At 35.8% G+C, this 23918-nt stretch overlaps 1 long non-coding RNA gene across 1 annotated transcript in view; it reads left to right on the forward strand.

Annotated features, from left to right (window-relative positions):
• Nucleotides 1-17820: 17820 nt before the first annotated feature.
• LOC118766241 overlaps nt 17821-23918 on the forward strand; it is a 10728-nt gene continuing 4630 nt past the window's right edge. Inside the window, exons 1-2 of the long non-coding RNA XR_005002144.1 lie at nt 17821-17834; nt 23775-23778. This is a non-coding gene — a long non-coding RNA (uncharacterized LOC118766241). The remainder of the gene's footprint in view (nt 17835-23774; nt 23779-23918) is intronic.

Raw genomic sequence — 23918 nt, forward strand, 5'->3', positions numbered from 1 at the left:
ATCTAGAACAGTACATCTAATCTAATTTAAGATATTCTAATGAACCAATGAAAAGGACTTATGGTTTGACAACCAGATCTTCCTCATAAAGTTTAGATTTGCTAAATTCACACATGCCATCTACTATGACACTATATAGCATTAAAAGGCCTTTACTAGACAACTGACCCAAGTACATCACATATGACTTATTACTTAACCCTTTCATTACTATATTTCTGACTAAAATACTCCTTATGTGTTTCAATTAATTTCTAACATAATCATAAATTTAGTCTGGTTTCATTAAACAACTATAACTTTTTTATTTATCAATATATTAATGTGATTTTTGGAAGATAATTTAATGAAATGTTCTATCTATACCTAATAATTTTTGTTCACAAGTGACTCTAATTGCAGGTAGATACAGGTAAATCTCAACAAAATACAAATTATTAAAATTTTGTTCAACATCGCTATAGAAATAGGGTTATTAGCTAATATTCTAATTGGGTTACAACCCAAATGTTTACGAATAGAATTGTTTATTCACTGTGGTAACTTTCTGATACCCTAATAATATTTATGGCAAAATAGGCCTTAATATCTATTTTAAGGTTGTGGGAAACAACAACTATCCTTCCTTTCTTTCGCTTTGTCTTTCCATGGTAGCGCTAACGGTTCGTTTCCGCCGTAATGATTTCAAATAGGCTCATTCGAAAAAGTAAAAAGAAATAGTCTAAGGCTTTTACTCTTCTGGGAAGTCTGGGCTTGTCCCTTTTCTTCAAAAAATCACTGAAAGAAACAGTTTTTGCAATTTTCATTCCATTCAGGTGCCAATTCAATTTCTTTATCGCTGTTCGGAGCTCTCGGATTCATTTTCGGAAATGAAACATCGGATTCATTATCAAATACCACGTGCTTTTTTTTTTCAGCTCAGTCATCGAGTCAGATTTTATCAAGGTCTTCAGAGAAAATCCTTCGAATTCTGACTCGCTGCTTGATATAATGAAATTCATATCCATTTTTTTGTCAGAATTACAAATTTTGAAAACACATTGGAACAAATTTCGGGAAAAAATCTCCCAAAATTCACGGAATTAAAATTACACTTCGATCGTTGTACAAAACTGTAGATGAACTGTTTACGAAGTATAATCACGTGTTTTCACAAATGTACTAAAGAGAATTGCTCTGATATTCTCATTTAAATATGAATAGGTAAATTCGGGCGGCTTTGGGCGGTTTGGTCACATTAACCAAAATTTTTTTCAGGTGGCTTTGGGCGGTTTGGTAACGAAAGGGTTAACTCCTCAGCAATGTCCTGCAAATCACATACATCTCTTCAAAAACATCAGCAACAGTGAGAGCAGCAATAAACCAACAACAAATTGTTGCTGAACAACATACAGTCAAAACTTGAAATGGTCTTAGAAAGAAACCAAAATGTCATCATCGTCATCATCATTTAAGTTCTGTTTACCATGGTAGCATGGGTTGGACAGTTTGTCCAGGGGCAGCACCAGGCTCCAATGTCTATTCAGGATTGGTTTCTACAGCTAGATGCTCTTCCTAATGCCGACCACTCCACAGAGTGTACTGGGTACTTTTTAAGTGGCACCAGCAATGACATCAATTCTACTGTGGTGGACAAGTCTTCTTGAGTACAGCAAGACACCAGATATCTCAGTCTTTAGTCATCTCCTTCATAAGGTTCAGTGTCTTGAAATTGGCCTTCAATACTTTGTCCCTTGTCTTCCACAACTTCCATCCACTTTAAAGTGATCGTCACTTATGTATGCAACTGTCCAAGGGAAAAAATTTGTCTACCTTTGGACAGTTCTTAACAACCAGAAGAATTATTATTGGAAGTCTGGACAGAAATCTACAGAGTCTATAAACTTATTAAATGCTTTCAACTCTCTCCACCAAGGTAAAAAAGGAATAAATTCTTCTTATAAATGGTATACTTCAAGAAGTAGTAGCAGTGGTAATAATACTTGACAAGAACACAAAAGCTGAAGTATGAATACTACCATCTTAAAATGAATAAATAAATTTGATAATGTATCCATGAATATAATATGATAGAAAAGGAAATTTAGGATAGTTGTAGTTTGAACTATAAATAATGCAGATTAATAAAATATGAAAATTCAAATTAACATTAGTGTAGTCATTCTTGTCTTTTCAGGCATCCTGCCTAATATTGTGAACTCCTAAAGGACCAAGATACCTGGTGCCTTGCTGTACTCAAGAAGACCCATCCTCCACATTAGAAGTGTTAAGGCTGCATCCCCTGGTAAAGAGGATTGGCCTGCAAGAGTCCAATGCCAATCCCACATAAAAAGAACTTGTGCTGGTGCCACGTAAAGGCAACCGTTGCCAGTGACATATAAAAGCATCCAGGACACACTGCCAAGTGGTTGGGCAAGCTATAGAAACCAAGCTAAATCAGACTGGAACCTGGTGCAGCACTCCAGCTTGCCAACTTTGTTCAAGCCATCCAGCTCATGCCAGCATGGAAAACAGGCTTTAAACGATGATGTTGATGATAACGAAGAATATATTTACAAACCATCACATTTAAAATGAAATTTAGTTAGTTAAAAATCTGTGTGGGCAGACACGCATAAATGTGAGAGTTATGCAAATGACAATACTAGTCTTAATTTTACCATTAACTCTAAATGGGAGGGTAAGGAGGTGTATAACTGATTATTAGACAGTGCTCATCTAATAATATACAGAGCTGAGAGATACATGCAGACACAGGTGTAAATAGATACAGTGAGCAGTACGCAATTATAAACGATACACCAAAAGTAAAAATAAATTTCTGTGGGTTACACCTTAAAGCATCAGATCTAATGCCAAACTAAATGTTGATTAAATAACAGTACCACATCAATTCCAAAATAACAATATGGATGTATATGTGCATGTGTTTGTGTGAGTGTGTGTGTGCAAAGAAATAAGAAAGCACCAACATTCTCACAGAGCAGTCCGACTGCAAAACTCTGTGCATAGGGCAGAGGTGTACAGGGTGTGCCAAGCTATTTTTAATAATGAGATTTAATGCCAACACGCATTAATTATCAACAGCCTAACTCATTTAAAAATTCAGTTGTTGCAACAGCTGCACAAGGCTTCTCAAGTGAATGCAGTGTTTATATTGGTTAGTCACTAGACCCATTTAATATTCCCCAAATTGGAATGTCATGTAGATGTCATGAACAACATCTCTTCCTACCAATGTTAAGTATTTGTCTGTAATGTAAATCCATGCAATGTCTGTAATATAAGTCTGTTGAATTAATGATTTTATATATATATATATACTTTATATAAAGCAGCAGAAAATTCAACAAAACCTGTTACTCTGAGTTTCCTGTTGCCGTAAAAACTGTCCGATGAACGGCAACGGGAAACTTAGAGTAACAGGTTTTGTTGAATTTTCTGCTGCTTTAAATAAAGCATATTACTCTACCACTGGTATTTGAGTACTCTTTTTTCCACCTTGTTTCACATTTATGTGTTTACTCCGGTATATATATATATATATATATATACACATACACAGGCACAGGAGTGGCTGTGTGGTAAGTAGCTTGCCTACTAACCACATAGTTCCAGGTTCAGTCCCACTGCATGGCACCTTGGGCAAGCGTCTTCTACTATAGCCTCAGGCCAACCAAAGCCTTGTGAGTGAATTTGGTAGACAGAAACTGAAAGAAGCCTGTTGTATTTACATGTACATGTTTGTATGTCTGTGTTTGTCCCCCACCATCGCTTGACAACCGATGTTGGTGTGTTTATGTCCCTGTAACCTAGTGGATCAGCAAAAAAGACTGATAGAATAAGTTCTAGGCTTACAAAGAATAAGTCCTGAGGTTGATTTGTTCAACTAAAGGTGATGCTCCAGCAAGGCCTCAGTCAAATGACTGAAACAAGTAAAGAATATATATATATATATATATATATATATATATATATATATATGGCTGTGTGGCAAAGAAGTTTGCTTCCTAGCCACATGGTTTCAGGTTTAATCGCAGTATGTGGCACACTAGGCAAATGTCTTCTACTACAGCCCCAGGTTGACAAAAGATCCACAAGTGGATTTGTTAGATGGAAACTGAAAAGAGACCATCATGTGTGTGTGTGTATGTATGTATGTATGTATGTGCATCATCATCATTTAGTGTCCATTTTCCATGCTGGCATGGGTTAGACAGTTTGATCAGAACTGGTAAGCCAGAGAGCATCAGGATCCAGTCTGATTTGGCTTGGATTCTACAACTGGATGCTTTTCCTAATGCCAACCACTCCAAGAGTGTAGTGGGTGCCTTTTACGGGTCAACAGCACTGACCACAACTACGATTTCACTTGGCTTGACAAGTCTTCACAAGGACAGCAAATCAGCAAAGGTCGCGGTCATTTGCCATCACCTCTGTAAGACCCAACAATCGAAGATCATGTCTCACCACCTCGTCCCATGTCTACCTGAGTCTACTTCTTCCACAGGTTCCCTCCACAAACAAATGTAGTCATTAGTTAGTTACCTTCTCGAGACATGCCAACTCATAAGGGCCAATCTCCCTGTTTCCCACCTGGACAGGATGCCAGTCCATTACAGGATTACTCATTTTTGCCAGCTAAGTGGACTGAAGCAATGTGAAATGAAGTGTTTTGCTCAAGGACACAATGAACCACCAGTCTAGGAATTGAAACTATGATCTTATGATCATGAATCAAACATCCTAACCACTAAGCCATGCGCCTCCACAGACAGATATACAGATATCTTGATGTGTGCACATGCCTGTTTGTGACCTCTTGTTTTAGCATGGAATGATGGTCATACAAGTGGTCCCCTTTGCTTTTAATCTCATGTAAGAAGTCATCTGGCTATGGAGAAATATAACATTGCTTGAAATCAAGTGGTTTGGCGAAAGGAAGGGGATCTAGATGCATAAAAAATATACCACGACAAAACCCTGTCTGACCCATGCAAGCGTGGAAAAGCAGATGGTGCAACTGTGTGGCAGACTGACTGACTGATTGAAATGGGAAGGAAGGAGGGAAGGAATGGAGAAGAGAAGAAAGAAAAAAGGAAGGAAGAAAGAAAAGGAGGGAGGGAGGGAGGAAGAAAGAAAGAAAGAAAAAAGAGAGGGAAGGAAGGTAGGTAGACAAGAAGAAAGGTAGGCGGGAAGGAAGATATGTAGGAAGGTAGGTAAGTAGGAAGTGTGGGACAGTGAGAGGGGGAGAAAAAGGAAAAAGAAAGAAAGATTTGAACTTATGAAAGGGTGTATAAACTTGACTATGTTGTTTCCATTCTGCAGAATATACAATAACACAATTTTTAAGCTTTGCAGTTATAATAACCAGCTTACAATATAAAAAGTCATTAGACAAGTTATGAAAAGGCTGCACTGAGCCTGTTATTGAATAAAATAAGACTTAAGTGCAGCCTTTCAGGTAGCAGAAATATAACGAGCGTAAGCAGAAGTGGAAAGGTATTTGAGAGACTAATTAAATATATTATCTTACAAGAAAACTGATAGCTATATGGAAGAAATAGCAGGCAAGGCAGTTGAAACTATACACATTTGTGTATTGCTTTACATTTATCTTTTCAGGTCATCATTTGGCACATCTTTGAATTGCTGAAACTGCAAGCCAGCTGCAGACAATACAGACAGAGCCGAACGCTCAGAGCTTAGTTGTAGGTCTGAAAAGGAACAGCAGACTACAGCATACGAGTGATCATAAAAAACACAAATTTCACAACTTGTGAAATAAAAACACTGATGTCACTTGGCACACTGCCTCATAAAGGTCACTGCTAGCTCTCACTGCACAAACAACCATGTGTTGCCACCTGTTGGTGTGCTACAGAACTAATCTGGTTTTTTTGGGGGGTTTTTTTTTTTTAATACTACCTCATATGTATATAAGGTAGGGGGTTCTATATGAAAACAAAATATATGTGATTGGAAAATGTAATGCAAGGGCAAACAGAGGTGGGAAGTGATGAAATCAAGGCGGTGAAGGAGTACATCTATGTAAGGTACTCAGTGAATATGAGCTGAGCTATGGATACTGAAATCTCAAAGAGAATAAGGGTAGGATGGAAGGCATTTAACTCAATAAAGTATGTGTTCCAAACAGAACTAAACAATGCCATACATGCCAGACTCTTCAATAGCACTGCCCTACCTATGCTCCTATATGCAAGTGAGACATGGACTACTATGAAGAGGACTGAACATCTATTGGCTATGATACAAAGGGCCTTGGAAAGATTCTTGCTAGGAAGATCATTAAGAGAGGACATTTGAAATGAGATAATTAGAGAATGGAATGAAGCAAACAATGTGATCAAAGAGTACCAAAAGCACAAGTTCTGCTGGGGCTGGACATGTCACAAGGTTCAGAGACAACAAGCGGGTCTGTGCAGTGGCCAAGTGGTATCCAAGAGATTGGAAAAGGCCACTAGGAAAACCTCCATGATGATTTGGTGAAGCAATTTGGGTCAAAGATGGAAAAAAAACAGTGCAATCAAGACAAAACTGGAAGCACATTGTGGCTAGCAGTGTGAAACATCTTCCAGCCAGTTTACATTTCCTCTCTCCCATCAACATCTTGCTGAGGATATGTATAGTTAAAGAGCCTTTCTTACTACATAAAGGTTTATATAAATATGCTGACTGACAGTTGTTCGAATGTATGTATATATATAAATGTGTATATATATATATGTATATAAATGTATATATATAAATGGGTGAAGGCGCATGGCTCAGTGGTTAGAGTGTCAAGCTTACGATCGTGAGGTTGTGAGCTCGAATCCCAGACCTGGCTGCATGTTGTGTTCTTGAGCAAGACACTTTATTTCACGTTGCTCCAGTTAACTCAGCCGTGAAAATGAGTTGCGACGCCACAGGTGCCAAGCTGTATCAGCCTTTGTCTTTCCCTTGGATGACACTGGTGGCATGGAGAGGGGAGGATGGTATGCATGGGCGACTGCTGGCCTTCCATAAAAAACCTTGCCCGGACTTGTACCTGGGAGGGTAACATTTTAGGTGCAATCCCATGGTCTGTGTCATGACCGAAGGGGTCTCAGAAATGTATGTGTGTGTGCGCCAGTATGGAAGGAGGAAATCTGAGTTGCCAATTTTGACATATGAGGTATCAAAAGATTCAGTAATCTTTCAGCTACCAAATAAAGTATGTTTTTTTTTTAAAACAACAATGCTTTTTTTACTACAAAAATAACCTCGAAAATGAGATTGGGGTACAAATTTTTGAGGTCTTTAGCTAAGGAAGGCAATTCTGCTTGAACAATCTATGTGGAGTTTTACCAGGAAATGTAACTTCAAAGAAATACCATAAATTTCATTAGGATTATTTAGTAGATAATCTTTTAATGTGAAGTATGTTTGTATTTTGTTTAGTCCAGAGTTGCCTCTGATGTAGCAGACTCAGTGCATAGTTTTTTTTTCTTCCTGAAATACTGCAAATCTGTGTCTTTCTTTTGATGAAAGGATGTGCTTTAAGAGAGATGTGGCAGATATTTGTAGTAGCTCAAGTTACCAGACATACCTGTGTGTGTGTGTGTGTGCGTATGCACGCACACGCACATGTTTTGTTGTGGTGAAAAAAATACTTTTTCTCAGAATATTTTGCACAATAAATTTTTAAAGAAATCTGGACATCTTTCTTACTGCTAACCATTCAACTTCAAATTACAATTGTTAATTGCTGGAAGTCAAGTAGACTGTGATGTATATATACTGTTATCGTAAAGAGTGGAGGTTCAATACAAAGTTTTGAACTATTTACCTGGAGGTTAGTAATCCATTACCTTAAATTTGAAGCCACTAAGTCTTTAGACATTATTTTACTGGGTTTAATCGTATGACTGTCGTCATGATGGGATATCACTTTTGAAAAATTTAACTGATCATATTGACCTCATTACGTATTTCAATTTGACATTTATTTTATATATCTCTGCTTGATAAGCTTTGAGACAGAGTGGGACACAATACTTGATTTAACAACAAATGTAACAACACACACAAACATATTTTAGGCACAAAAATGACTGTGTGCTTCAGAAGTTTGCTTCCCAACCATATGGTTCCCTGTTCAGTCCCTCTGTATGGTACCTTGGGCAAGTGTTTTCTATTGTAACCCTAGGCCAACCATTAACTTGTGACTGAATTTGGTAGATGGAAACTGCAGCATTGTTCATCAGAAAGTGACCATAAAACATGTTTATAATGAAGAGTGGTTTGCTTCATACTCCTCCTGTACCAATTCTGCTCATAAGAAAGGAACAAAACAATGTGACTGAAGGTCATAACACCTAGGCAATGCTGGGGGGCATTGCTAGTCTTAGATACATTAACAGTTACATTTATCTCAGTTTATGATCCATAATCTGGGCTGGCTGATGACCAGAAGGACCAACGTTATGAGGTTCTTTTGTAAACTACCTCAATGACAAATGACAGACTTGGTTATTGTGGCTGGTGACTTCAATGGAAATGCTGGGCAGCATCTCCATGGATTTCATGGTGTGCATGGAGGTTATGGCACTGGCTATAGAAATGAAGAGAGAACAAGGCTGCTGGAGTTCTGTGATGCAAATAATCTCGTTATCTGCAACACTAACTTCAGGAAACCAGCCAGCCACCTGATCACCTATCAGTGGTGAGCACATAATGTCAGACTGATTACCAGCAAGTTTTTAAAATCCTCACAAATGCAAAGTCTTTCCCAGGTGAAAAATGTACATAGATTACTAGATGGTGACTTCAAAATTAGAACTAGAAGGACTTGGAGAAATGGCATAAAGCCATAAAAACCATGCCAAAACAGACTTTGTTAGCACTGATGCCATGTGAAAAGCACCAAATCTACTCGGTCAAAGTGATTGGCAATAGTTAAAAAGAGTATCCAGCCATAAAAACCATGCCAAAACAGACTTTGTTAGCACTGATGCCATGTGAAAAGCACCAAATCTACTCGGTCAAAGTGATTGGCAATAGTTAAAAAGAGTATCCAGCCATAAAAACCATGCCAAAACAGACTTTGTTAGCACTGATGCCATGTGAAAAGCACCAAATCTACTCGGTCAAAGTGATTGGCAATAGTTAAAAAGAGTATCCAGCCATAAAAACCATGCCAAAACAGACTTTGTTAGCACTGATGCCATGTGAAAAGCACCAAATCTACTCGGTCAAAGTGATTGGCAATAGTTAAAAAGAGTATCCAGCCATAAAAACCATGCCAAAACAGACTTTGTTAGCACTGATGCCATGTGAAAAGCACCAAATCTACTCGGTCAAAGTGATTGGCAATAGTTAAAAAGAGTATCCAGCCATAAAAACCATGCCAAAACAGACCTCACCAGTGCTGGTGACATGTAAAAAACATGTTAACTCTGAAAAGTAATTGACATTAGGAAGGACATCCAGCTATAAAAACCATGCCAAAACAGACAGTAAAGCTTGGCACAGTCCTCTGGCTTGCAAGCTCCTGTTAAGCTGTCCAACCCATGCCAGCATGGAAAACGGATGTTAAATGATGATATATATGTATGTATGTATCAAGCTTTTCAAGCATACAACCACACCTATTCCATAAAATTGGGAATTTTTGTTTAATCAATCATTTTTGCATACCATATTACACTTAAAAGAAATTTTTCCTTTTATGTCATCCTTCTGCTTCCTTGTTTTTTGTCACAGATAATACATGATACACATTACACACACAACCCAGATATTTCAGATACTTTGTGTGAGTGTATATCATCATCATTATCATTTTACATTTGCTTTTTTGTCCTAGCATGGATTAGACAGGTTTTCTAGAGCAGTGTTTTACAGGTGGATGCTCTTCCTATTGCCAACCCTTTTGCGAAATATAGGGACACAGCAACTATTCTGAGACACAGTAACTATTCTAAAACTAAGATGGGATGTGTGTGTGTGTGTGCAGATGTGTCTATTCAAGAAACAACTGCCAAAAAATCTGAGCTATCATTGAACTGTTGTAAGGTGGTGAGTTGACAGAATCATGAGCACACCAAGCAAAATGCTTAACGGCATTTCATCTGTCTTAACATTGAGTCCAAATTCTGCCAAGTTTGACCTCGCCTTTCATCCTTTCAGAGTTGATAAAAATAAGTGCCAACATAATCTACTAGCTCCTTGCCATAAAATTTCAGGCCTTGCACCTATCATAGAAACGGTTACTGAACTGCTGTAGATGTTCTTCAAAGTTTTTGATTTCAAGACCATTGTCACTAATGTGTATAACCATCCTTTAGTAAATCATATGTTGGACATATTTTTGAACTTGCATTGTTTGCTGACAATCATATCGGTTTCAAATTTTGGCACAAGGCCAGCAGGTTTGGGGGACGGGGCAAGTCAGCTGGTACTTCTTTTATCGAGCCTGAAAAGATGAAGGACAAAGTTGACCTTGGTTGATTTTGAACTCAAAATATAAAGATGGACAAAATGCCTTTAAGCATTTTTCCCGGCATGTTATTGATTCTGTTAGCTTGCCACCTTATAATTAAAAAAATGTCAGGGGAAGGGGCAAATCAATTACATCAACCCCAGTACTCAGCTGGTACTTATTTTATCAATCCCGAAAGGGTGAAAGGCAAAGTTGACCGCAGTGGAATTTGAACTCAGAATGTAAAGACAGACAAAATGCTGGTAAGCATTTTGCCCAATGTGCTAATGATTTTGCCAGCTTTCTGCCTTCCACTGACAATTATATAAACTAGCTGGATCCATGAAAATTTCATGGAAAACATAAAAAATGTAAGCATCTGTAAACAGTGTACTGGTGCCATAAGAAATGTTTGCATATTATGGCTGTCTGTCTTTACGTTCTGAGTTCAAATTCTGCTGAGATCGACTTATCCTTTCGAGGTCGATAAATTAAGTACCAGTTGTGCACTGGGGTCGATCTAATCAACTGGCCCCCTCCCCACAAAAATTTCAGGCCTAATAAAGTATATTGTGACAGTTACAGAATATAGAAAGTAATGTAACACCAATGACTATATACTCCAACCAAAATATCTCAGTTACACAAATGTAGAATTACTATTTAACCTTAAAATACATCTTCTTAGTTGTACAAAAAGTTTTTCTGATATTCTTTTATTCTTGTTTCAGTTATTTGATGGTGGCCATGATGGAGCACCACCCTTTAGTTGAAGACACTGACCATGGACTTATTGCTTGTAAGCCTGGTGCTTATTCTATCAGTCTCTTCTGCAGAACGACTAAATTACAGGGACGCAAACACACCAACATTGGTTGTCAAGCAATGGTGGTGGTGGGACAAACACAGACACAAACACACACACACACATACATATATGATGGGCTTGGAGAAAGTGGTGATGCTGGCTTGTGTAATTTTGTGGTTTGCTGGTATACTGAGAGAGATCTAGCGAGCCCCTAACTGGTTCCCCAATCTTAAAGGTGTAATGTGGATGTGTACTGATGGAGTGACTGGTGTGGTGGTGATGCTAGCTGGTGCAGTGGTCTTCCTCATAGTACTTCATGGTAGACAATATTTTGTGTGTATGTCACACCACGTTTTTGGCCTTGTCTGTTATCTTAATTGAGTGTCATAACTCTTACTTTGATATTGTTCATAGCTCGTGCTCCTGAAAATGTGACTTATATTTGGCCATGAGAAAATACCGGTTGAGACAAATGTATTCCAACTTTTTTCAAATGTTTGCCCTTGAGCCTTATTAATTGTCATTGAATATCCAAGGCAAAGTGGAAACTGAAGTCTGTTTAGTGTGAATGGAATTTTTGCATCACTTTGGCTAAGTTTAAATCTGGGAATCAGAACTGTACGACCTTTGTTGGAGTCTGTTACCAGTGATGCCTCTAAATAATATTCATGAAGCCTTGCACTTTCATGCGAGTTCCATTACCAGCATTACAATAGCCCCTACTTTTAAGTTGAGGCGATGAGGAGACATACTGTATGGAGTGAGTTTATGAATTCAAATGGATAGTTCTGAACCCCCTCTTCATTATTGCAGAACACTGAATCTGTGCTTAAGTATGTTTTAAGTGCCTCTAGTATAATATTAAGAACTTTTTCATTTATTGCAAGGTAGTCAGAATTTTTAGGAGATAAAAACTACTCATTTTACCATTTCTTCTGGCATGCAGTTGTTGAAAATTCCTGGGTACAAATTGAAATGCAAAAGAACGAAATAATAAATGGATTTATGAATAAAAGTTTGGTAATTATGTTTATTTCCACCACGTGACACTTATTATTGCAAACATGTTTTAACAAACCTATACTATTTACGCACACAAATACATTCATATATGTATATATATATATATATATGTCTCAAGTTGTAGCTGTAATTCAAAGGGGCCAGCCTTGTCATATTCTGTGTGAGGCTAAATCTCCCTAAGAACTACGTTAATGTTATGCATGTCTGTGGAGTACTCAGTCATTTGTGAGTTAATTTTATCATCGTGTGGTAATGAAAAGTGAAATTGACAGCCAATATTTGCTGTGTGCATGTATCTATGTATGAACTTTTCTTCGGATTTCTGTATCTACTGTCTCTCTCACTTTCTCCTTCACTTCCTTTGTGTCACTCTTCTCTCACGCTCTTGATTTAACAACATGTGTGTATATCTATGTATCTACTTTCCTTGCGATGTGATAAACATTTAAAAACACAAAATGAACACCGTCACCACTCACCGTCTCTTTCACTCTCTTATGTCCTTAGTAACTAAGGGGGATTTGGTTGCAATTTCTCAGAGTGAGACTCCCATGATAGTAGAGATGACGGATTTGAAATATAAAAAAAACAAACAAAATACATGATGAACAGAACAAGGGTTTTACCTGTAATCAGCAATAATTATAAAGTCTTTCGCACATGAGGCAACAATCTTTTCTTGGAACTGACATGCACCACCACCTTTGATGCAATTCAGTTGGTTGTCAACTTCATCAGCTCCATCAATAGATATATCTAACTGTAAATAAAGTACAAAAAGGATATATATAAAAATACATCTGCATTGATTTGTGAATTTACAATTGTATTGTATAATGCATATTAGTGTAAATATGTAAACATAATTTATTATACACTGAAATTATTATTACATGAAGGCAGCTGTGAAACAGCTGTAACCCTAAGGATGACAAGTGGATAAATATATTCAACTGTCATGCTCCTTAATTAATTATGGTTCATAACTACACTCACGGAGTGGTTGGCGTTAGGAAGGGCATCCAGCTGTAGAAACACTGCCAGATCAGACTGGAGCCTGGTGCAGCCCCTGGCTTCCCAGACTCCGGTCGAACCGTCCAACCCGTGCTAGTGCAGAAAACGGACGCTAAACGATGATGATGATGATGTTTGTGTGTGTGTATGATAAGAAATAGTTTTCATTTCTTTTTATGGAAACAAAAAAGATACAAAGGACTGCAAAAAAAAAGTGCTTAAGTGAGATTGAGACAAAAATCATTGATTAGAGAACAAACATCAAATTTGGACCAATGACTTTATATAATCCCACGCTTCTATACATTTCATCATATACAAATAATACCATGGCCTTCAACACATAAGAAATACATATACAAACACCGAAGGTTAGAAATATATATATGCACATATAAAAAAATGTATAGAAGGACCTGTATTGAAAAATGTAGATAAAAATCAACTAAAGCAGGTGATTAAAAAGAATTACTAAAACATCAATCGACTTAAAGACTTTTATGCTCTTATGTTCCTTTGATGCCAGACCTACCATGGATTGCTTCATTTTTAATCAATGGGTGAAAAATCTTTTTACTCAATTGATATATTTTAATAATTCATTCTAATCAACTACTTTAGTCGATTTTTATATACATTTTTCTGGACAGATCCTTCTATATATATTTTTATGTGCATATTTTATGTATTTCTTTTATATGTTGAAAGCCATGTATATGATGAAATATATAGAAGCGTGGGATTATATAAAGTCATTGGCCCAAATTTGATGTTTGTACTATTATCGAAGGTTTTTATGTATACATATACATACATACATATATATATATATATATATATATATATATATATATATATATATATACATACACATACATAGAAATACACACATATATATACATAGAAATACATATATATATATATATATACATAAAGAAAAGCATCAAGTGCCGAAAATGAACTTTCTTATCTTCCATTTTAAAGGGTTACAGAATTAACACAGGTTATAGGAACATAAACCTTCTTCCACGAAAAGATAGCTTAAACTGTGCTCTAAATGGAGGTGTAGTCAAATCTAATTTTATGGACTCAACTATAATAATAGTAGGGAATATAATTCCAAACTTACAGGGAAAAATTCAATTTAGCAATTCTAAATCAAATTTCACAATATATAATATATGTATATAATTGAGAGGAAAACCTCTATTAAGCAATTCAATAGTGAAAGACGCTATTCACACCATAAAGAAAAAATAAATATACTATAAAAACCGGTTAATATAGGGCGTAACAAATATCAGAAAATCAAAAAAAAAATGTGTGTAATAGGTGTAAAACAACTTCCTATGAACGAATATGAAAAAAAAAATTCGCGCACGCGAAAGGGGGGTGGGGGAGAGGCCTCGGAAAATTCACATCGGGAAGTTCCGAAAGCGTCTGAGGAGCTGACCCGGGCACCAAAACAAAAAAAAAATAGTGTAATATGTGTAAAACAACTTGCTCTAAACGAATATGACAAAAAAATTGCGCTCTCGCGAAAGAGGGGTGGGGGAGAGGCCTCGGAATATTTATATCGGGAATTTCCGAAAGCGTCTGAACCGGGCACAAAAACAAAAACAAAAACAGCGTAATAGGTGTAAAACAACTTGCTCTAAACAACTATCATGAAAAAAATGCGCGCTCGCGAAAGGGGGGTGGGGGAGAGGCTTCGGAAATTTCACATCTTCAGTCCACGGCCTTTAAACTAAGAAAAAATAGTGTAATTGGTGTAAAACTACTTGTTCTAAACGAGTATCAAGAACACACACTCACACATGAATCATAAACTCCGTATTTCGCAAAAAAAAAAAAAATAAAGAGAAGAAATTCTGGAAAAAGTGAAGAAATGTTGGATCTCATTCCAAGGAATGAGATCAAAGCTATTTTAAACATTAAATTTATGCTTTTCTTTGAAATAGTTCAGATATATGCAATTCTTCTCACTTATTAAGATGCATTTATCAGAAAAAATTATTATTTTGTGTCAATCCTTCCCTAATTATCCTTTATTAATTAGTTTTGGCGTGTATTTTTTTCCCAAATTTAATTTTTCACCTTTACAACACTGTTTAGTAAAAACCTTATTCTAAAAATCAATAAAGTACATAAACATAACAATAAATAAACGAAAAACATTTAACAATATTACTTAAAATAAAACCATAACTTATCTTAACGAAGAATTTCTGTTAATTAAAAATTTTAAACGTAATACATAGAACTTAGTGTTTATAAGAAATATATCGCGTGAAAATATGGCGTAAATAAAAATTATAGAACAAATAGATAGAAATATGTATTTAATCTGTTAAAATGACAAAATGTATTTTAGCTGTGAGTATAAGAAAAAATTAACTGTAATATACCATTTACTGGAAAATTTTAACCCTTTCGTTACTATATTTCTGACCAAAATACACCCCTCATGAGTTTCAATTAAATTCTAAAATAATCATGAATTTAGGCTTGTTTCATTAAATAACTAACTTTTTTACTTATCAACATTTTAATGTGATATTTGGAACATAATTAAAGGAAGGGTTCTTAATCAATTCTATTGCATAACTTTTGTCTCAAAGTGACTTTAATTACAGGTAAATTGAGCAAAAGGTAAAAATATTAAAATTTTAAATTGAGCAAAAGGTAAAAAATTAAAATTTTGTTTAAACATCACCATAGAAAATGAATCATCAGCTAATATTCAAATGGGTATGCAACAAAATTTTGATAAAGAAGAATTGTGCACATCACTATATCATCAGTTGAATTTAATGCACGACAGGTGTACCATAAAGGTGGAATAAAGTGAAATACTGGAATCCACCGTAAGCTTGACCGAACTAAAGAAATCGGTCAAAAAATAATATACGGCCCTGGTTATGGAATGGAAGTGATAAATTCCAGACCACATCGTTCCCTAGGCCATGCTGACTAACATTATTTTCCCTGTATAAAAACTAAATCCACGCAGTACCCAGTAATTTGCTTCACAAATTTCCCAAACTTTGAACCCCGATTTTAGGTTTGTTTACAATTTGCGTAAGTGTGTTTCCACATTGATCGCTTCAAACAATAACTTCCAGACCACATCGTACCCTAAGCCATGCTGACTAACATTAGTTTCCCTGTATAAAAACTAAATCCACAACAGTACCCAGTATTTGCTTCACAAATTTCCCAAACTTTGAACCCCGATTTTGGGTTTGTTTACAATCTGCGTAAGTTTGTTTCCGAAGTGATCACTTCAAACTAGCATACTGAAAAAAATAAAAGTCTAATGGTTTCACTTCCTAAGAAAGGCTATAGATCAAATTTATCTCCTCAGAAAAATTGCTAATAAAAACATTTTAAAAGTTTTTTTACTTCATTCCGATGTAAAATCGTCTTCGCTGTCGCCTTCGCCGCTTTGTTTCTTCGGAAGGCGCTGCTTTCATCTTCGGATAAAAAAATATTCATTATTTTGTACACCACGTGCTTTAGTACCTATTTCATTCTTTTTCTCGATATCTCCCTATTTTCCGTTGACAAAGCTTTAAATTCGGAATCAATGCTTGATAACATGAAACTCCTATCCATTTTCAAAGTTGAAGAAAAATCGATGCCGAAAAACGTGTGGAAAAAAATCTCCCAAATTCACTGAGTTGAGATATCACTTCAAGCAATGTCGGATACTATAACTTAACTATTTACAATGTGAAATCACATGCTTTAACGAATGTACCAACGAGATTTGGGTTCAAATTTACATTTAAATAACAATGGGTTCTAACGGCCGGGTATGGCCGGGTTGGTACTTTGAACCAAAAAATATTTCGGCCGGCTACGGCCGGGTTAGTAATGAAAGGGTAGGCTAAATAATTTAAAACCAAAATAGGTAAAATACATAATATACATAAATTAAGCTAAATTTCTATAATCTATTTATTTTATAAACATTTTAGTTTAATCTTATTCTAATTATGTAATATACACATTTTACTACTTCAAATTATAACTACAACAATTAGTAACTTAAAATAGAGTTTCATCATCATCATATATATATACACACAAATTAGCTAAACTTATTATATAAGTAATTTAACTTATGTCTACATTTAATTTTTCATTCATCTAGGGTATTAATCAATTTCTTATTATTAGTTAATAATATCTCCTTAAATTCATTAGTACATAATAAACAAAAATTACTACCTATTCGATAAGATTTTGCCTTACAAATTATCTCCCAATTTAAATTGTACTTAATACTTTTAGATTTTAGTTCCCATATATATATTTACTAAGCCCAGTAGAATTAATTAAATTTCTATTCTTAAAAGAATTCATGTGTTGAGCCACCCATAATTTAATTTTATTAGAATTCGACCCTATGTAAATCACATTTAAATTACAACCATTCCTATTATTATTATCATCAATCAAAGCCACTACACATATACTACATCATCCAAATTATATTTATTATTAAATTTACATTTAGTCTTATCTCTACATGTACACTTAATCATATTCTGGTCTTTATTATTATTATTGGATATAATTATTTGATTTGTTTTTGTAAAACTTATTCAGCTTAAATTTATTAAAAGAAGAAATAATGTTATCAACATTATTAGTAGTAGAATAACCAACTCCAAATTAACCAAATTTCGTTCTATTATTTATATTATTATATTTATTTTTTATATTATTAAATTTATTATTATCGTTAAATGAATTAAATTTAATCTTATTTTTTAGTCTATTATATTTATGTTTTGTATTATCAAAATACCTATTATTAATACCATAATTACCTAAATAAAACTTATAATTCTTAATGTCAGGTTTATTATTATTATTATTATAAAAAATATAGGAATAATTTATATTATAATTATATTTGGAATTATTAAAGAATTTAATATTATTACCACATCCTGCCTCCCGCAGGGTTTCATTATAATAAGGTCCGTGATTTTGGAAAATCTAAAAATTAGAAGAAAGCAACAATATTCTTTTACCTATATAATCTGTCAAGGATTTCTTAATTGAGGGTGGATGATTACTATTAGCATTACTTATGGAATGGTTGGGTTTTACCTGTTATTAAATTAAAATTAGCATCTAAATAATTAACATTATAGTTTTCATTTAGAATCGAAGGGCCTCAGAGTCAATCTAGCTAAAACCAAAGTCGTAATCAGTAGGAAGGTAGACAAATCACAAACACCTGCAGGTGGATGGCCCTGCTCGATCTGTAGAAAAGGTGTAGGTAGAAACTCTATAAGATGCACCAAGTGTAAGCTATGGACACATAAGAGATGCAGCAATGTCAAAGGAAGGCTAACTAGGAAGATGGTTTTTGTATGTGGCAGATGCTCAGGAACAATAAACACTGAAAATGCTCTGAGACCAACTTCCGTCACTTTCTAGGGAGAAAAACTAGAAATAGTTGATAGTTTCCGTTACCTAGGTGACCAAGTCAGCAGCGGGGGCGGGTGTGCTGAAAGTGTAACTGGTAGAGTAAGAATAGCTTGGGCAAAGTTCAGAGAGCTCTTACCTCTGCTGGTGACAAAAGGCCTCTCGCACAGAGTGAAAGGCAGACTGTATGATGCGTGTGTACGAACAGCCATGCTACATGGCAGTGAAACATGGGCCGTGACTGCTGAGGATATGCGTAAGCTTGCTAGAAATGAAGCCAGTATGCTCCGATGGATGTGTAATGCCGGTACTCACACTCGGCAGAGTGTAAGTACCTTGAGAGAAAAGCTGGACCTAAGAAGCATCAGTTGTGGTGTGCAAGAGAGACGTTTGCGCTGGTATGGTCATGTGGCAAGAATGGATGAAGATAGTTGTGTGAAAAAGTGCCACACCCTAGCGGTTGAGGGAACCTGTGGAAGAGGCAGATCCAGGAAAACCTGGGACGAGGTGGTGAAGCACGACCTTCGAACTTTAGGTCTCACTGAGGAAATGACTAGAGACCGAGACCTCTGGAAGTGTGCTGTGCGCGAGAAGACCCGGCAGGACAAGTGAGTCCATAACCCGTGGCCTTCTACATGGAATGGAGCCAGCCTACGTATGCATACCTTCCCTTCTTGGGACACAAAACTCTACTAGTGAAGACGTGTTGAGGCAAGTGAGGATCAGAATCGAAATCGATCAATGGAAATTGCGGATGTGTAACCAGTGCCGGTGGCATGTCGAAACTCTACTTGAAGACCCGTTGAGGCAAGTGAGGATCAGAATCGAAATCGATCAATGGAAATCGATCAATGGAAATTGCAGATGTGTTACCAGTGCCGGTGGCATGTAAGAGAACTTTCCGTTTCGCGACCGTTGCCAGCACCGCCCCGTTTCGTGTCCGTTGCCAGCCTCGCCTGGCCCTCGTGCCGGTGGCACATAAAAAGCACCATCCGTTCGTGGCCGTTTGCCAGTTCTGTCTGGCACCAGTGCGGGTGGCACGTAAAAAGCACCCACTACACTCACGGAGTGGTTGGCGTTAGGAAGGGCATCCAGCCGTAGAAACACTGCCAGATTTGACTGGGCCTGATGAAGCCTTCTGGCTTCACAGACCCCAGTAGAACCGTCCAACCCATGCTAGCATGGAAAACGGACGCTAAACGATGATGATGATGATAGTAATACTTAATCCATATCTTTTAAAAAATCTGTATAGTTTCTTCTTATATAATTCTAGTGTTCTATTGGTGCAATTCTTAGTTATTAATAAAAGGTCATCCCTATATAAACAACCCTCTAACTTTACTTTTTCTAATTGAAGTTCTGATAATAAATACCTACTAAATCAGTTGCCTGTGCAGAATCAGGTGCCCCATAGGTATATCAAAATAGTCTCTAGTATCCTTCCCTAGCCCACAATTTATTATTATATCTAATCAACGATTTCCTAGCCATTTTAACTACATTAGCTTCATCATAAGTCATTCCTACTTTATGCATAATATCAGTTTTATTATCTAACTTATATTTCATCATGATTAATTTAGAGGCCTTATTTATATTATAAAGAGTATTTTCTGGAACAATTTTTCTATATCTATATCTATATATACACACACACACACACTTGAACACCTTTTGTATGCTGACGCATAATATACACATATGCACTAAATTTATGGTCACATTCTATCTCCACTCCCATTCTTCTATGCATGAAATTACTTTCTCTCTTCAATTTCACATCTAGATGATTTCAAAATGTCACTGAAATTATTCAGAATGTTCCTACACCCTTTTTCTAGTTTTTCTTTCTCTTCTTTTTTACTCCTTTGTTTTGTTCTTTCTTTCTTTCTGATGGATTTACATATGTTAAAGATATTTCTAATTCCCAGGGCATTAACATTAATAATGATAACTTTTATCTTGACTTCTGTGTGTGTTTTTATCATTCACACATCACCATCATAACATCGATGTTTCCCAACTCACACAGATCAGATGAAATTTGGTGAAGTGGATTTCCTATGGCTGGATGCCTTTCCTATCACCAACACTCACCTATTTCCAAGCAAGAAATTTTTTCAATAGCCAGACGCACATACGTATATAAGAGAACAAACAAAGTAATTTAGACCAAGTTAGAAATGTGGTGGTGTGCAGTCATCAATCATTCAACAACCTTTGCTACTATATTGAACTATATTCCTTGGAATTGGTTGGTCTTGTGCCTCCTCCAGATATTCCAATTTCACTTATCCCTCTAACCTTCACTCATGTTGTGTCCAACCTACTTTACTCAGGGCTCATACAAATAGTCCTTTTTCCCAAAAAACATCGATCCTCTGGAATCTCATTCCTGCCCATGTCTTTCCTGCATGTACTGATTTAACTCTTTAGTATTTAAACCAATCATATCAGGCCAAAATATTCTACCTGTTTTATGTTCAAAACAGCCAGATGCAGCCTCTCACACCAACCCTACTATGTCATTCTAAAAATAAACAATTACATCATTGAAATCTCAAAGCTACAAGATAATGCAAGATTAATTCAAAACAATGTGAATACAAAAGCATTGCATTTGACAGAATAATCTGAATGCTAAGGGGTTAACTGGAACATCAACTAACAGCATCAATCTTACTGCTCTTGGAGAACCTGCAAAGATCTTGCAACTGTTCTTTCTCTTAATCTACCAAACAAATAAAAAAAGAAATTAAGAAAGGCAGTAGAAGACACCAGAAAGTAATAAACCTCCTCTTTTATTGTTTCAGATCGCTTAACCCAGATACAAGTAGATCCATTTAACTCTTTCTTTACCAAACAGCCCAAACCTGCCTGAAAAAATTCTGGTTCATATGACCAAGGTGCCCAAACCCTCCCATAACCACATATTCATATTTAAATGAGAATTTCAGTGCAAATCTCATTAATACTATTTGTGAAAACATGTGATTCCACTTCGTCAACAATTGAGTTACAGTTTCTGACATCAATTGTGGATTTTGGGAGATTTTTTTTTTTCTAAGTTTTTTTCTGATCAATTTTTTGACTAAAAATGGATACTAGCTTTATTCTGTCAAGCAGCGAGTCAGAATTCAAAGAATTTTCAACTGAAGACCTTGAGAAATCTACTAAATCTGTAACTGGTAAAAAAAAATAAAGAAAAAAAAAACCCACATGGTATTTGATAATAAATCCAATGTTTCATTCCCTGAAAGTGAATGCTGTGATTCTGAGAACTCCGATGACAGTGATAAAGAAAATGAACTTACACCTGAATGGAGTAAGAATATGAAAACTGTTTCTTTCAGTGATTTTTACGAAGGGACTGGATTAAGTTCCAATCTCTCTCAGGAGAGAAAACTGTTAGACAATTGCCTTTTAGTTTTTCCTCTTAGCTTGTTTCAATTAATTGCAGTGGAAACAAACCGTTATGCTGAATATAAACAAAGCGAAGAGAGGATAGTTTATGGTTTCCCACAAACGTAGATGAAATTAGAGCATATTTTGCTATAAATATTATTATGGGCATTAGAAAGCTACCCAGAATTACAAATTACTACAGCAACGATGAAGCCTTTGGAGATAATTATGTCTCAAGTTTAATGACGAGGACATGGTTTCTAAAATTAACATGCGATAGACATAAACAGTACATCAGTACAAGGAGAACCAGGCTTTGATCCCTTATTTAAAATAAGACCCCGCAATGACTGTGTTCAAAGCACATATAAAACATTTTACAAACCAGGGAGATATCTATCCATTGATGAGGGTATGGTGGGCTATAAAGGCAGAGTACGTTTTTAACAATATAAGCCAAGAAAGCCCACAAAATGGAGGATCAAAGTTTGGAAGATTTGTGAATCGAATACCGAGTACTGCTCTGGATTTGAATTTTATACAGGCAAAAGAGACAATTATGTAAGCCAGCATAGCACAGCCTAGAGTAATATTGTGGTCTGGAATTTATCACTTCCATACCATAACCAGGGCCGTGTATTATTTTTTGACTGGTTTTTCAGTCCAGTCAAACTTGCTGTGTCAACACATACATGTGCTACAGTGATTGCTAGTAGAAAAGGACTGCCATTGGATATAAAAAAAGGCAAAATTTTAAAAAAAAAAAAGGTGAAATAATTCAACGGCAGAAAGGAAATCTGCTAGTGACCACAAACAGAGATAAGAGGTAGATCAATTTTCCATTTACCCATGCACAGACACATGTGAATGAAAATGGCACTCCATTTGTGAACCTCGATTACAACAGGTACATGGGTGGTGTAGATCGGCTGAATTAGATGATGACTTATTACCCAGTTGGCAGACCGAGGAATAAATGGTGGCGATACCTGGTTTGGTATATAGTAAATGTGAATATTGCTTATGCGCTTATACTATATACCAAATTGGGACTGGCTCAAAAGTGATGTGACCATTTGCAGTTCTGAGCAGATATAGCAACACAATTGAGAGCTGGTTATTCCTAAAAAAAAAAAAATAACTGGAGGGAGAAAAAAAAAAAAAGCCTGCCAGAGGGATATCCCTCAGAGTTCATCAAAAAAGGAAAGTTCCCAATGGATGGTCAGTTGAAACAGCACTCCAATGTGCATTCTGCAAGGTTGCATTATGTAGAGCAGGGTGCTTTACAAATTTCCATGATAGGAATATTGTTTGATTTGCATGTGTGATTTGATTTTATAAATATTTTCAAATTTACTTAGTTTTTATTTTTTTTAATTGGAATTTTAATTTGCCTGTAAAATGAATGACAAACTTTGATTAATTTCTTTTGTAAATCATTATTTTATGTTTCTGGGTATTTATGTATTAAGGAGAGTTTATTCTATCTAGTTGATGGTGTATTTTATTTTCTAGTTTTCTTCATAGACAAAGTTCAGTATTTCATTCTATTTATACCTTTATGGTACACCTGTCTTTTGTGAGTTTAAATTCAGCTGATAAATCCAGTAATGTGCACAATTCTTTGATAGTAAAATTTTGTTGTATACCCATTTGAATATTAGCTAATAACCCATTTTCTATAGCGATGTGTGAACAAAATTTTAATAATTTTATATTTTGTTGAATTTGCCTGTATTTACCTGTAATTAG

The sequence above is a fragment of the Octopus sinensis genome, linkage group LG15, assembly GCF_006345805.1.
Source record: "Octopus sinensis linkage group LG15, ASM634580v1, whole genome shotgun sequence".
In the NCBI taxonomy this organism is placed as follows: domain Eukaryota; kingdom Metazoa; phylum Mollusca; class Cephalopoda; order Octopoda; family Octopodidae; genus Octopus; species Octopus sinensis.